The sequence below is a fragment of the Passer domesticus genome, chromosome 1 (genome assembly GCF_036417665.1).
Source record: "Passer domesticus isolate bPasDom1 chromosome 1, bPasDom1.hap1, whole genome shotgun sequence".
Classification (NCBI taxonomy): domain Eukaryota; kingdom Metazoa; phylum Chordata; class Aves; order Passeriformes; family Passeridae; genus Passer; species Passer domesticus.
In genome coordinates this window covers 112171059-112188364 of record NC_087474.1, presented here as the reverse complement: position 1 = coordinate 112188364, position 17306 = coordinate 112171059, and the positions used below count along the sequence as shown (strand labels likewise).

Below are 17306 nucleotides of genomic sequence, written 5' to 3'. Positions count from 1 at the left end.
TTAAACACATTCTCCAAATATGTATTTAACTTGGGACTTGTGAAATGGCTAAATTTAGTTGCAGGCATGTTGCCTGGTTGCATGTTGCAGAAGTGTGACATTTGGTATCCAAACTGTGATAATATGGAAAATAGAGAGAAGGGAGTGATTAGAGAAGACAAGGCACTGCAACCTAAATAGGACACTACACATAACACACCTGTATACATTACAGGTATACATTAGATAGTATGTAGAAATCCTTTTTCCTTGCCGTTCTGCCACTTAGGAAGTTACAAAATAATCTGTGCTTGAGTTCTAAAATACATACCAACAGAACAAATAATGAGTCAAAAATGAAAAACTAGAATGCCTTACGCACAAATGAGTTTTTCTGGATTGTTGGTCAAAAATTATAATAGCTACTAATTGTGCACAGACTGAAGAGGTGTCCTAGTTTTTGCCCCAAATTATAAGTTGTTCTATATTGATTAATCATACTCAACACCTTAAGTATATTTTCACATAAGTTCTACTCTATAATGGAAAGAGAAAAAAGAACCAAATAGAAAAATCCCAGTATAAAATATTAATAATGAAGTTTCAGTACTACACAATATATTTTTCAAAATAGAGGTATGACATTTTCACATACCTTAGTTTTTTTAGTATGAAAGTCCAGAAAATAATGAAATCTGCTAAATGCCAGCACAACCTCCTGCCTAGCACCTTCCAGATCCATTCCAAGACCTATGAAGCATTTCAATACCACTTCAGCAGTAGTTTGAATAATATATTGTCATGTTATGCAATTTTCAGAGCAAATAATACATCACATACTTGTTAGCAATATTTCCTTCTGTAATTTAGAGTGGTCTGCAAACATCAATATTACAAAAAATGCATATAACAGTTTTTCAGTCTGAGGTTACATAGCAATAATGTAAAAGGTGATATTGTGAATAATATTATCTTAATAATTAAAAGAGGGATGATTACAGACCACCAGAAGTGTGTACTCTGCATTGCAGGTCCTTAGGACTATTAATATCATGTGTTAAGAAACTGCACTTCAGAAAACTGCCAGACTTGCACTTCTGTAGAGTAAATTGCCTTTTATGGAGAAGGATTGTAAAGGAAAGATCTGGTAGTCCTTTTACCCCACTGAAGTCCAGCTATTTCTGTATTATAACTAAATTTTCTCTTGCTAAAGAGGAAATGTAGGTTTCCCCTTAAAATCCATTTTCTGCCTTAAAAAGGCAACCCTGAATTCTGTTATATAACAGGCTGAAGCAATGGCAAAAGCTCTCGTCTTCTGCAAACACATTTCTCCTGTCCTTATAATCCAGGACAGGTGATTCTCTTGCTGTAAGGTATGGCTACAGGATAAATTTCATAAGCTAGATAATCCTTTTCTAGGGAAAGAATCATCCCTACTGGGATGAAGTGAAATGAGGGTAGAAAAAATGTTTTGCTGCCAGACAGAAGCAGTTCAAGGAGGCTCTCCTGGGAGTGGTGGCACTTAGTCCACACTCCTTAGCTCCTGAAAATGAAAGAGAATGGAAAACAGAAGCATAATAGGAAAATAGGGTCTCTAAAGCCAAGGGGAAAGTACACAGGCAAAACACCTACCAAACACTTTTCTGTTCTCAAAAGCAGAAAAACACACACTGGGGAGGTAGGTCAATTAAGAAAAACCCCTTTTTTAAACCACAAGGAGGAGAAAGAAGACATATGAAGAATACTTTCTAGATGCTCTCACTTAATGTCACAAACCAATGATGGCAAATGTGCGCCACATAGTACAGTAATAATTTTCTAGTACTTTGCATGGACTGAAAAAGCTTTTGAGAAATATGACTGACTGTGGAAAAAACTGAATATTCCTAATATTTCTATTCCAAAGAACAGGCACAGAGTAAAACATTGATACTGCAGATCTAATTGGCTTTTTTAACTTGTGTTTGAGAACAACCAAAGAGAATGAAAGACAAATTTCTTGTACAAAGACAAACTGCTTTCAGGTGGATTCTTGTGCTGTTGTATTTCTTTAATCATTCAAGAATAAGTGGATGAAAATTTTACATATTGTAACTCACACAACCAAAATGAAGTTCTGTGCTTAACTAAACATTCTTATTTCTGCTCTACAAAAAAGCAACCTGCAATTGAATAGCAGTAATTTATTAATTAAAAACAAAATTAAAAATTGATCACCCGATCTCAGATCTATGTCAGTGATTCCTCTAGAGTTGGAGAGAAGGGCACATCTAGAGGTGAGAGTAGGGTAGTCTGTCCTCATAATTTAGGGATTTGGTCAAAACCATTCTTTTCTGCTGATATTTCCACAGCCTAAGACAGACCCCAGATTAAACCACTAATTTTGGATGGGTTACCTTGGATGAGATGTACTTCTCCTTAGCACCCTGACTAATGCCACCTGTGGAAAGCATTTGGGAATGAGAATTGAGATTGAAAATGAAATCATGAAAGTTATTAAAGAGCATCTATAAGGCAGGAAAATAAACTTGTGACTGGTATCAAATTGTCATTTCAGAATTGTTGCAATAGGTAGTGCCATCACATTTTAACAAAAAAGTAACTAATTTATAGGAAAATATAACAATATATTCATTGAAGAAAAGTATTTATAGGTGTGGTTATCATACAGCAATCACTACAATTTCTTGGTAGCACATAATTTAAATTGTGACATAAATAGCAAGCAACAACATTTATCAATTGCATTGCTAGCCCAATTTAATACTCATTCATGCTTAGATAAATAGATGATCCTTGGCTAGCCAAAGAATAATAGTTTCTGAGTTATCACCCTTCCTAGTGAGCACACATCTCTGCCAGCCTGTACATTATGCCCCAAGCAGAAGGTCAGTTATCACACCTGAAAGCAAAAACTGCAACATTAGCACTGACACAATCTATTTGAGGGCTAAGTGATGGCAGGTGCTCAGCAATGGATTTGCCAGAGAAACCCACTCCCTGTAGAGCTTTCTTTGGTTTATACCAAATAAATGACTTCCTTAGCCATGAGCCCACAGTACAGCATGAGAAACAAGCATGCCAGTGGAAATCAGCAGTAGCAGAAGCACTGCATTAATTGAATCACACACCTGGATTTAATGGCATGGGTGCAAGCAATTAAAGGCTGTTAGTAGCCCATAAGTTTTCCCATTTCCCAGAGGTGTTTCAAACACTGCATGCTCCAGTCTTAGAACAAAGAGACATCGATCACTCAAGCTTTGTCACCTGCAACAAAACTGCGTTGCTGAGACACCTCTCGTCTCTCTAAAATTGCCATGAACAGTATATGTCCCTTTGGAGATCCGTCCACTTTCAGGACCCTCACATCCATCCTTACACTTGGAAATGTAACTACTTTGTATAATTACTTACCAATGAGTTGAAAGACATTACCAACACACCTTGGTCAGACTTTCACCATTCTGTAAGGGTAAATTTATCTTTTTATTTTGCACAGTGCAGGTTTCCTACCTGCAACACTGAACTATTAAGATTATCTGAATCCAATTTTTTATTGTGTTACAGCTGAATTTTCATAATTAACCAATTAAACAGGTTCTGCACCAAAAGAGTACCTTGTTTTCCTAGCTATAATAAGGTTTTTTATGATTAAAAAAAAGAAATCTATATCAATATAGCTACAGAGATTTAGGGATCTAAATGTTTATTCAGTCCTGTATACAGAAGTCTCATCTTTACTGAAGGGCAAACTGTTGAAGAGATTAAGAGAATTCATCTAAGTTTAAGCAGGATTTGCCAGAATAATATTTGATATATAAATAATTCAAGTTTGAATAATATGCCAGAAATTTGCATTCTGTTTCCCTGTAAGAAGATAACACATCATTCATGCCTCATATATCTTCCCTTGTTTTAGTACTGCTATAGCTATGAGTAAGACCATAAGATAATATTATGCATTTAGAAGGGTAATCAACATTATTAATATTTCAAAGTCAGAAATTTTTCCTCCTTCTGCACAGAGGTCTAGATGTTCAGCAAAAGGCATTTTGCAAAGTTAAAAGAGAATACCATATCGTATTTCTGTAAAAAGCAAAGCTTTAAATTTATTCAAGATTTCCTCACAGAAAATAAATAGGTTTTTATTTCTTAAACATATATGAAATGAACAGTCTGATGACTGTGTAGCAATACAAATTATCAGTAACTGTAATGTTACAATCCATTTCAGTCATTCTAACCAAGAAGGATCTCTGCTGAAATACCAAAATTGTCATGAAGAACCACAGCATAATGATAGTTTGCATATAATTAGTAAATCAAATGGAACTGCACTGGAGACAGAACAGGAAAGCAGTTGATTCAATAAACTGCATTTGTCATTCTCAATTTCTTTTACCATTTGGATTTTAATTACAAATCAAGTAGTTAATCTAAACTGAAACCAGATAATTCAATTTATACAGGTATGTGTTTCCAGATAGTAATCAGTCTGGAAGGGCACACAGCAAGGAGCAAGGGCTAGTGCAGCTGCCCAGATGGAGCTCTGGTGAGACCAGGCTGCCATCCCAGTGCCAGCTGCAGGGCTGTGCCCTGCTCTCAGCATCCCTGTGGGAGGTGCACCCAGGTGGAGGAATTCCTGCCCTAAGTGGCAGAGCTTTGGAGGATGAGAATAGGTTGTTCTCCAGGGCTCTGTGCTGGGGCCAGTCCTGTTTAGTATCCTCATCAATGATTTGAACAAGGTGACTGAGTGCACTCTCAGTTAGTTTGGAGATGACAAGAAGTTAGGTGAGAGTGTTGATCTGCTGGAGGAGAGGAGGGCTCTGCAGAAGGATCTGGACTGGCTGGACTGGTGGGCTGAGGTCAGCTGGATGAGGTTCAACAAGGCCAAGTGCTGCATCCAGCACTTGGGTCACAACCACCGCATGCAGTGCTACAGGCTTGGGGCAGGGCAGCTGGAAAACTGGAAAAGGATCTGGGAGTGCTGGTCAACAGCATCTGAACATGAGTTAGTGTGTCTCCAGGTGGCCAAAAATCCTGGATTATATCAGAAATGGTGTGGCCAGCAGGGCTAGGGAGGGGATCATATGCCTGTATTCAGCACTTGTGGTTCTCTCACTACAATAAGGACATTGAGATGCTGGAGCGTGTCCAGAGAAGGATAATGGAGGTGGTGAAGGATCTGGAGCACAAGTCCTGTGAGGAGAAGCTGAAGGAGCTGCAGGAATTTAGCCTGGAGAAAAGGAGGCTGAGGGCTGACCTCCTTGCTCTTTCTAAGGACCTGAAAGGAGGCTGTAATGAGGTAAGAGTCAGTCTCTTCTCCTTGTTACATGCAACATGACCAGAGAAAATTGCAAGTACCAGGGGAAGTTTAGACTGGATAATAGGAAAAATTTCTTCACAGAAAGGATTGTCAAGCATTAGTACAGGCTCCTGGAGAAGTGATTGAGTTCCCAGTCCTGGAGGTTTTTAAAAGATGTGTGGATGTGGCACTCAGGGACATGGTTTAGAGGTGGACTTGGTAGTGCTGGGTTAATAGTTGGACCCAATGATTTTTGAAACCTAAATAATGCTATGGTCCTGTGATCAATTTCTTTAAATATAGGGAAACCACTGAGCAAGTAAATGCAGTCAATATAAAATACTGATACAGAGCTGTATATGTAATGACACATGCTTAACATAAGAAACATTTAGTTCAGGATTTAAAAGCTAAAAATTATTGGTATTATTGATTTTTTTTTTCTTGTTCCATGACAGCTAACCAATTACTGAGAGAGGACACACTACATGCACACAATCTTACACAGTATCATGTGAAGTAAAGAACAGTAATTGAAAATAAAAAACTCACCATGCTGTCGAATGCTACAGTGGTCAGGCAGTTCAGGATGAATAAATTCTTGTAATAGAAGATTATCGGGATGCAGCAATTATTTTCTGTTTTCTCAGATACCCAGGCTATTGACATCTTGACAAGACATCAATTTGCTATCAAAACAGTCCCAAGGAGGTATTAATTTCTCTAAACCTAAACTAGATGCTCTCTCAAATAAGGTTATTCCTGAACCTATGCATGCCCTGTTACATTTGGTGCATCACAGCACAGGCTTCTTTGCTTACTGCTGCTGTAAGACACTAACTCTTGTCATGACACTGAAAGAAATCTGACTGGTGTCAGCAAATATCAAAGAGTCAAAGCCAGATCAGAAATCTTGCTGCAGGACAAAGTCCATACTTGTTACAAATTTCCACTAATAAGGATCCTACACTGGTCCAATGGCATCTTCATGGAAGTGCTGGGTTTAGTATCATATCCTGCTTATTTTCTGTGAATTAAAATACTTGCATCCCCTACAAAGTTGGTTAGATATCCCTGTTATATGGGATTGCTTCTGATCTTATATCTAAGAAGCTCTGTAATTCAAGTAGCATTCAAGCCAGTGGTGATACATCTTTCTTCAAGTCATACTGACTGCCTTCAGTCCTCCTTTTGGACAGATTCCACATTGTATATGAAAGAAAATATGTTTTGACCTAATCAGTCCATTTTGTATCTCCTGGAACAGCTATGTTGCCTCATCTCCTTGAACATACTTTCTGAGTTATATTTCCAAATTTAATAGATAGAAAGAAAAGTTACATTTATTTGTTGTTTTTACAAAACCTTTGGAGAAACTAGTTATACATATATGCATAAACATGCATACATCATGCAATGTAAAGAAATGGGATATGAAAATTACATTCTGTGCAAGCATTTCTCAAACTCATTTGAACAAGTCAATAAGTGAACTTAATTTATCAGAAGGCAATGTAACTCAATTTTTATGGTGACAAAAACCTAACTTTAACTAGGTCTACCCATCTGAAAGCAGTGCACCCTCCAGACCAGAGGGCATTTTTGTGCAGTGCTCAGAAGCTAAAATCATAACAGCCTTATAGAAAGGCATGACACTTCTCTGAGGCAGAGGAGCAAATGAGAGTATATGATTTGAATAGCTGCATTATGAAGCTATTGATGTTAACAAGGACGTATATTACATTTTGGATCACTTACGCTACATTAATACTTGCTCACTTACAGAAGCCAAAACACCCAATCTTCTAACATTACATTTTAATTTTCTCACTCACTAACAAAAAAGAATCCAATTCTTGGACACTGGACACCTTCACCTCAAGTACCTGACTAGAATCTTGATCTTCAAAATGTAATGTATTTTAAAATTGGCTTAATTACCATTTTTCTTCCCTCATTTGATATCACAATAATTCAATAAGCTGTGCAAAGAAGAAACATAGCAGTTGCCATCAGTAATTTGTCTAAAGTACACACTGCTTTATCCCCATGTTGGACTTGATAGGTCACATGGAAGATCTATATGATAAGGAGAAATGCAGCAATCTCATTTGTATAATTTCTATTCTGGTAATGATATGTATTTTGTAAAGATGACAAATAGGTTTTATATACCAATACAGCCTGAACAGTATTATAACCCTGTTGTCTTACTGATGTCTTGGATAAACAGATTACCAAAATATCTATGAAATATCAACCACTATGTAAACATTTATCTTTGTATTTTATATTCAACTCAATCCACTGCTATACAATTATATCCATTTATATTCTGAGTTTGTAACACTGGGCTGACATAGGCCTCTTTTCTTATACAACAAAATGTAAGTTAAAAAAAAAATTAAGAAAAACACACAAGTTTTAATTTCATTAAGTCTTAATAAGCATAACCAGGCTACCTATTTTTCTACATGCATTGTTTCCATGTTGTTAAAAGAAAAACAAAAAATAGAATTACAAAAGCCCCAAATCCTCAATCTTCTAGTTTACTACTCTGTATTTAGATAGCATTTATCATATGGAATTTGAATTTCTAGAGTCTCATAAAGCTCAGCTTTGTGAGTAAACAAAACTCAGTATAGAATTTGGCTCTGATTCAAGGAATACAGTGATCTTCTTCACTCATGGGTGAGCTTTACTTTCCTCTCTGTGACCATCCCATTTCAGATAATATATCTTAAAAGTAATACTAGAAAATTGGCTTGCCAGTAATACTTGTACTGATAACAGATCCAGTTTAGAGGACAGACATATTCCAGCCATGCAGACCCTGGGAAGTGAAGCATTATAAAGAAAGAAAATAGATAATTTCAACAGTCAGGGCTGCAGTGTCCAGTGACAGCAAAATTACTGCTTGTACTGGTGCATGACTGGGTGCTTAACATGTTGATACAGCCTCTAATTCAATGTAACTCTCACAAAGGTAAAATTGAGCCAGTCAGGCACATTCATCTAAAATTCAAGTCTTCCTGATAAGAGAAAAAGGTCTGAAGGAATTCTTTATATAGACAATACAAAATGTTTATAGAAAACCAAGAAATGCTCATCTTATAATTTTACCTAGTCATATTTCAGGACCTCTGCTCAACACACTCAGATCGTGGAGCAGGTCCTGAAACATGACTGATCATTTCTGCTTTGGCAATAAAATCATTTGCTGAAAGCCCAACAGATTCAGAGCAGCTCCTTAGCTGCCATGTCCATGCCATCTCTGCACACAGGCCTGGTCTTTCAATCTTTTCCCTACAAGCAGCAGAATGGAGATGAAATAACATTCTGCTGCAACACTAGTGAATCACAGTCATCTTATTAAACAGATAGGGTGCAAGTACTTCAACAGCAATCTCAAGTAGCTCCTATTAGATCAGAACACTTTTTTTGCTGTTCTTACATACAAATAAACAAACACACTGACTGCGAATAAAAGAGGCCACTGGGACAGTGCAGTCTAACCTGCTGTGTAACATTACAGAAACTGTCTGATATACTTCACAGTGCCTTCCATCAAGTCCCACTTCTGAATCAGATGCTTTTACCTCTGCTGCATTTCTAGAGGAACCCAAGAGATCTTGGAGAATTTAATGAGTACATTTCAAGGATGTTTGAGCATCTAATTCCCTGAATTGCTTCAGCAAACCTAGACTTAATTCCAAATGAAATCTTTTAAGTTACAAGAATCCACAACTGTGCTTGGTAAATTGTTCCAATGTGTATTTACTTCTGTTTAAAAATATGCACTTTGCTTCCATTTTGAGGTTTAATTTCCATGTAGTGGATTTTTTTTGGTCATACTTGTGAGTCTCAGAAGGTCAATATTTTGTTGCCTTCCACAGAGAGGAAAGTTTCCTGACTCCAGCCCCTCCCCCAATATTGAATCAAATCAGCCATTATTTTTTGTCTCATTTGAACCAGTCTTGTGGTTTCTCCCAATCTCCAGTTTTCAAGAACTTCTTCAAGCACAAACACCTTAACCAAGTATGTCATGGAGTGGCCATGTTTGGAACAGAAAGGTGGCCTTCATGTATTAGTTAATACATTAAATACATAAATAACACCTGAGTAGTGCCTTAACCTGCCACCTGCAGAATCCTGTTACAGCTGGTAATGTACCATGCCCTCAAACACCTTTTCAGAGTTTTGATTTCTGGGATCTAATCCCTGTTTTGTGTTCCTTTATTCTTGTACTGCTTAAGCAAAACATTTGTTTATATAGATACAGGACATACATATAGAATGATACTTTATGTACAAATTCACCCAAAATTTTTAAGCAACTTACCCTCCTCAGTATTTATCACTTCACCAATTTCTGAGCTATTTCCATACTTTGCTTTTGATGAGTTTATATTTTCTTTCACTCCTTGAAATTGTCCTGATTTCCAGGATTTACAAGACTGGAATTTTAGTTGTTCAAATAACTTCATGGGCAGCTTATAAAAATGAGGTACAAAGTATTTAATTGTGCTCATTTTGCAACACTGAAATATTTCTCCTCATTTCTAAAATAACAACAGTACGATGAAATTTCTAGGCTATATTAAACTTCATCAACGTGCTCAGATAAATTAATGCTCTAAGAGCGAAGACAATTCAGAAATCTTCAATAATATGCGTGTTTATATGTTTTATCTTGATGAATGATGGTTTGTTAAAACATTGGTTACTTTTCCTTTGGTCTTGAGAACACAGTCCCTGCATCAAACATAACTGTGGTCTCTCTCAAACATACAAGCCCTGAATACTAGAATTCTTTGCCATGGCCCAACTGTGACCCACCACTATACTGTCCCTTCCCCAAATCATTGGACAGCTTTTTTAAACTTTGTCTGCAGCATGCAGGCTGTAGCTAAAAGGGGTGGCAGGGAAAAGCAGGGAAACAAAAGGTAAGTAGAAACTATACAATAGAAATAAAACAGATTCTAGCAAAGTTTAAGATAATACCCATATGGCAGAGTTTCATATAACATAAAGCTTTCAAGAGACCATAATTTTGTATTACCCAAAGAGCCAGAAGAGGCTACTAATGTACCTTGGCCACACTTCCCCTATCCAGTAAGAACAAATATATCTTTTTATTTTGCACAGCACCGGTTCCATGCCTGCAACCGTGCACTAAGAGGATTATCTGAATCATATTTTTTTATTATGTTTTTGATGTCACTGTCATAATCATATAAAAATACAAAGAAGACCATATAAGGACAGATCTGCTTCCTATAACCTTTCCGGTGTGAGCATAAATGTGCAGTGTCTGTTTCCATGAAGCCATCAGGAGATGGTGAGATATTTGTCATTGTGCCTGTGTCTGCTTATGATGTGTGATGCAAATCAAAGAAAAGCATCTCTCCCTGCATCAGCCTAAAAACCAGTGCCAGTTTCACAGGTTGGTTTGTTTCTAACAGTGGTGAATTATTTCAGGAATATGATTTTCCACCATGGGAGTAAATTGGATTTCCCACTGCGCTCAACTTGAAATTTTTTACTGGAAGAGAATGACAGCAATTCAAGAAATATTCCATTTCTCAGAGTTAATGGTGTCATTACTTTTTGTCCAACCATAAAAGCTTCTTACAGGCATCCACTTCCAGTAGTGTGCACGTCCAAAAATAGCCATTCTGAGTGAATTCAAAGACTCATTGAGCCACTGGCATAAACCACAGTGGCACTAGATGGCTAAAGAAAAGTATAGAAAAGCACAAAAAGTTTGGGTAATTCTAGTATTTCCTGAGCTAGGGATGACCTGATCTGAGAGACCTGACAAGAATGGTACCTAGCTCTAGCACTGTCCTTGCCTCAGGGATGTCACTCAGCAGTTGTGCTCTCATGTGCATCTCTGTTTTGGCTGGGACCTTCACTCAAGGAAAAGAAAGTCACAAGGACAGGTGTTCCAAAATTAAAGGATCACTTAGCATTCCATTGGATTAATAGCAAGAGGAAGACTAAATTAAAAGGACCGAGGTGCTTAAGAATGTGGCCTCACTTCTTCACCTATCTTCTACAATGTCATATTTATCAAAGCAATGGGAGGTGGGCTGGGAATCAGGCAATGATGTCTTGAAGCTTCTTCATCTCTCTTTTCCAGAGACGGTTCATATGAGTTTATCAACTTGTTTACTTTTTTATTTAAATACTATGAAAGAGATAAATTAATATTTTAAATAAAAATAATTATATAAAAATAAAGAAAAATATTTTGTTTAGTACCTTGACATTGTTTGTATTGAAGCATAAATAAGGAGATTTTTTTTATTATTCAGTATAAATCCTGCAGGTGTAATGTAGTAATGCTTTAAAGACTGTAAAAAAACAACTGATCAGAATGTTACAAAATTTCTCTATTTTTACAGAAGTTAAGGCCAACTGTCAAGTTGGGTCAATTGGGTCAATTTCCTGCACCAATAGCCTATCTTCCACCAAAAAGAAAGGTTAGTCTAGATTTCAAAGGAAGAAGTACCACACCTTTTTTTTATAATTCAGTCAATAAATATCTTGATAATACCAACTGTAAAAAGGAGACAAAAGATCCATATCTGAAATAAATTTTGACACAAAATTGATTATAGCTGTGGGGAATTATTTCTACTAGCTGTGATGAAGGGACATTTTTTTCAGACTGACACAGAAAAAAGTCTGTGTCCTTAGCTATATCAAACATCAACCTTTCTCCTTATTTGTTTCTTTTTTCCTCTAACTTACATATTTTACTTATATAAGCAAATTCATGACAATTTTTTATTACTCAAAGATAAGCTTCTTTGTTAATAACTCTTTTCTTACTTATAACACTAATGAAGCTTTTGATTCAATATTTGGCTCTGCATCCCAGCACCTTTATATTTGCAGTTCTTGATCTTTCCTTCACATTTATAATAGGTGCTGGAACTTAAGGATCTTAAAGGTCCTGTTCAACCAAAGCCATTCTGTGATGCTATGGTTCTGTATCTCCATTTTCCATTATGCCTACACAGATGGTTTGTCAGATTTATGAAATTATTGTTGTCACTAATATACTCAAAGCTAATAATTGTCCAGGAGACTTCAATATTCAGTGCATCTCAAAACATGGATATTCCCTGGACTTCCAACTTATTCTGGATGTAAAAATGTTTAAACAACGTCCCTATCTTTAATTCTGGTGCCTGGTTTTCCCATAAGTAAAGAAGGAATTAGGAATATATAAAATTTGAATTTTGATTCGAAATGTCTATTTATCTGATATACAGACAAATCACTTGTATATCTCACATTCAATTTAGTTTCTTTTCTCTGATTCATAGCTTCCTATAACTGCTCTGGGAATTGCTATTAAGCTGTAATAAGAAGTCCTGCCTAAATTTTTCTTCAAAATACCTCAAGCAAGTAATAATCAATTTTTTTTCAATTTTCACAAGAAAACTGTTTTTTTCTTTATATTTGATTGTAGCACCTCTGCCTCATCCAAGCTTTTCTGCTTTCTTAATGTGTTTTAAGTGAGGAAATTTTCTGATTTTTCTCATTACAGCTGTTACTTTCACACCAGCAGTATTAGTAAAATACCTTATGCTTTCCCTTGTACTGCATCAAAGATCATCATATCTTTTAACTGGCAATTTGTCCTCTTTATCTTGTGTCCTTTCCCCCCAAGGAATAATATTTTGCAGAGCCTGAGACTTCCACATAATTAGATCATACAAAACATCCACTACCCTGTCTCCCACTAAGACAAGAGGACCTTAAGGTTTAAATTACTTCAATACATTCTAACTGTAGAAGATCAATTATATTTCTTCTGTTTGGTCTCATTAAAGTTCAATTTCATCCACATCCCTAACACATTTCATTATAGATTCTCTTTATCTGACTTTTTCAAAGCCTAGTCATCTTCTCCCTCATGATAAACATATCTTGATTTAATGGCATCTTTAAATTCTGTCTGCATTTCCCTTGAACAAAATTCACAACAAAAGAGTAGAGTTATATTCACAGCATCATAGAATAGTCTGAGCTGGAAGGGACCCACAAGAGCCGTCCAGCCACTCTTAAATTATATTGTCAATATATTCCCGAGGAAAATAAGCGGACCACACTCTGTTCTTCTAATAAAGAATCAAAGTACCTTCTTCAATGACACAATGCTTTCTTTTACCCGGAATCTGAGGGGAGAGGGTGGGGTTTTTTTGTGTGTATGAAGATGCACATGAATATATGCAAATGGTAAACAAATGTATTACTGCGAAAAACTAATTCTTAAGGTAAAAATCCAACTTTGCTTGGGAAGAATCACACCACTGCAAACCTTATGTCACCTTTTCAGTAAAGTTTCAGAGCTCTTCAGAAGGCCAAACTGAGGCAAAGTTAGCTGAACTGATCTATTTCACATTGTCAGAAGCTACACACTAGTTCCAAGTCCTACTTTTTGTAGTGTGTATGTACCTTAGAAATATATAGTTGCAATGTATAGATACATATGTATACTACATATATAACATGCAGAATCATACCTATATCTTTATCTATATCTATATATATCCCACATATAATAAATCATCATGGATACATTTTATGGCTATGGAAATGTTTCAACACTTTGCTTCTTTCTCTTCTTAAAATACATTTACTAAAATAAAAAGCTGCTGGATGATTAGATAGCATTCCAATTGAAAGAAATGGCATTTTTTAAGTGAGGTATCCATAGACATTTTTTGCACCAATGGAAAAAAATGAAAAAAAATCACTCTGGAGTGACACAAAGAATATTCCTATGATGTAAAATGTTTCTTAAACTCATGCCCCACTCAGGGAAATTTACAGATTGAAGTACAGCATTATACCTAACTAAACTAAAATGCCCATAAGCAATTATATTATTATCATATTAATTTAACATTACAATTAAAATGCATGTAACTGAACTGTAGTGAGTCAAATACAGTTTTAAGAATTACATTTAAAATCATATCAAATTATAGGCACAATGACCACCATCAAAAAAAGACATAAAAACTCTCCCTGTTTCTAGTGCTTGTATGTTTATGTCTGCCATGTGGTAATAAAGAAACAGGATATGGAACTGATTACAATTTTTGTCAGTATGATTAACATTGGGAAATACCAATAATTCACTATATGTAGACATTTCACTGCTATTCCATTTCTTTTCCAGAGGCTAGAGGTCAACTTACCTTCAGTGTGTCCTATCAGGTCTCTCTTAGTGTAAAGAAAACCCAAAAAACCAAATCAAAACAAACAGAAAAAAAAAAACCCAAGTAAAAATATCTGTGGAAACTGTGGAAAAGGAAATTCTTTCCCTACCAGAGCTTTTCCATGCTGCTTCCAAGATGCTGCAACACCTTGCCATGCTTGTGCTCTGTATTTTCCTCTCTGACCTCCCCGCTTTGTTACATTCCTCTAGGCCAAATCAATCCTTCCTCTTACATTCCCTACACTCTCTCCACAGCTCTAGTATATCCAGCTCTATGGGACTCTACTCATCATTTAAGTTTATATATATATATATAATATATATATATATATATATTTCTACATTAATATCAGACTTGTGAAAATCATTCACCACAATACTCAAAGTCACCCAATATTAACAGAGTCCTCAGCCAGCATAAATGTTAAATACAAAGATGGGTTATCACATGTGTGATTTCCTATCTACCTTCACTTCTCACTAAAAGGTGAGAGCTAGCAATCATTTGGCTCCCTGCCTTTGCAGGAGGCAGATCTGGAGAAAATTAATAAAAGCAATGCAGAGAGAGATCCAGGAGAATGATCAGAGGAAAGGACTCACCTCTTTTAGTCAGTTTTCCATTTTAGTTGTTTCAATAGTTAAAGAGGGAAGAGATTTTTTTGCACACTCTTTAATTCAGATGTCAGTTCCAATACTTGGTGCTTGGCTGTTCTGAAACAGAATCAAAGTGTATGAGTTAAAACTACTAGCCTGAAACAAGATAAAATTATTAACATGGCAAGGTTCTATGTATTCATTAAAAATCACAGCAATGTTGAGATGTTTTATAACAATGTTCCATGGCAAGGTTTTCACATGGTTCCAAACTCTCCTTCTCTCAACAAAAAAAGAATATTTATATTGCATAATGCTGCGTTAGTGGTGCCATCTCAACCTTCCTAGTCTCCCTGCACAATGCATGAAGAGTTTGTTGGTTCTTTCACCAAAAGATACCAAGACTAGTTACATGTGACTGCCTCAGTAAATCTCCGCAAGCTCACCTTTCCCCCACTCACTCTCTTCCACAACCTTTTCTCACTCTATATAAAACACCATGGAATCCTGCTGCCTGTGTCTCTGGAAAAGCAGAGGAGAATGGTGAGAAAACCTGAACCACCCAGCTGTATACACCGTGCTTCCCACACCAGCATTCGATGGGTAGTGGACAAAATTGCAATGGGAAGCCACTGCACACTAAAATATAAGATATTTTAAAATTATATAAACTGAAAATACTTATTTATAAGCCATTTCTCTCTCTTGTAAGCAAAATTATATACATGTTTTTCCGTCTTCTTTCTCCAGTACTACTTACTGAGGCTAACAGAAATAAATGGCTTTCCTCTGTGTTCTATATTTGTTCTCTATGAGTCATCTCACTATTTAAGTTTTGTTTCTGATCACCTAAAGGTCTAGCCTATTTTATTCTGTCTTTTTTGGGGAACAATTTGAAAGTACAAGCCAGAATAACTGTGAATATTTTGTCTTGTAAATGCATTTAACATCTCATATAAAAAATCTACTGCAAAGCTTATGGAAAGAAAATAAATTCACAGCTAAAGGTACTTTGATACTAGCCTTGGACTATACTGAAGATTTATCACTACAATAACTTGTTTGACATGTTCTTAAGTTATTTTAATCACTTGATACTCATTCAGAGAAATACCTTTCCACACCACAGTTACCTATTGGGGGCTAGTTGTCAGAAAAAGCAAGTAAAAATGTTCAGAGCAAAAATAATCTGAAAATATTACAAACTCATGCATATAAAACTAGAAGAGATCAACCCAATCAGAGTCTGATGTCTCACTTCCCACAGGCTAAAAAAATTAGATAAATTAATTCCTTTGGAAGCAGGATGCACATCTTAGTAAAACATCAAGCTTTGGATTGAAATTCTTTCAAGTAACCACTAAGAGGAAGGAATAGCCTCTGTACACAAGAGGTGATTATTCCTGGGAATTCCTTGACCTCAAAAGCAGTCAAACAGACAGCTGCAACCTCCTATTTGTTACTTTCTTTATATTTATTGTGAGTCCTGTTGAAAAGATAAACTAAATTCTGACACTGCTTCAGAGTCCCTGACATTACTGTCAGGATAGAAACATTCTAGTGTTTTTAGTGCTAGTACTCCAATGACAGCACCTTGTGCAGAGCTGGCTTTGAGGGCCTGCCTCTCCCTTGAGGTATGTAACTATGTTTAGTGCATATCTTCTTAATTCTAAAATAAAATTTCCAGTTCTTTCTCTGCAGTTGGTCTTTCTTGGTTGGTTGTGCATTTTTTTTTTTTCAGAAGCGGGAGAAAACAATATGTTCAAAGTAGGAAAATGTGATGATCAAACTATCAGATTGGCAGGGGGATCGAGAGAGGTACAGAACTAGAAACTGCTTTTAAATTATTTCAGAAATCCACAGATTTTCTATTGAAAGGATCTCTTTTCAGGAAGGCTTTAATTTGCCTATAGTACTGACTACATCCTAAGCATTTCAGATTTTCTGTGAGAGCATAAAATTGACTGAGCATATTTAATTATAGCAAGTAAACTGGATTGATTTTTTCTTATAGCATCTCTTTAGGGAGTTTACAAACATAAATCTCTAAAGGAACAAATCCTCCATGTCTTTAGGAGGAGACTTGAGTTGTGAGGACTTCTCTGAACCCACTGAAATTCCCATACTTGAAGATTTGGTTGAGAACCTTGCTGAAGCTGAGCTCAGATGGGTTTCTCTTAGCTG

At 36.1% G+C, this 17306-nt stretch overlaps 1 protein-coding gene across 7 annotated transcripts in view; it reads right to left on the bottom strand.

Moving 5' to 3' along the window:
• Nucleotides 1–17306, bottom strand: part of DLGAP1 (DLG associated protein 1) — a 401105-nt gene that overhangs the window by 236073 nt on the left and 147726 nt on the right. For 5 of the 7 annotated variants that reach the window (XM_064434359.1, XM_064434357.1, XM_064434367.1 and 2 more), the window contains one exon: nucleotides 15129–15239. The exons of 1 other annotated variant lie outside the window; for it this stretch is intronic. The gene's annotated coding sequence lies outside the window, so the exon portion shown is untranslated. The remainder of the gene's footprint in view (nucleotides 1–15128; nucleotides 15240–17306) is intronic. One more of the 7 variants, XM_064434375.1, reaches the window with a different exon arrangement.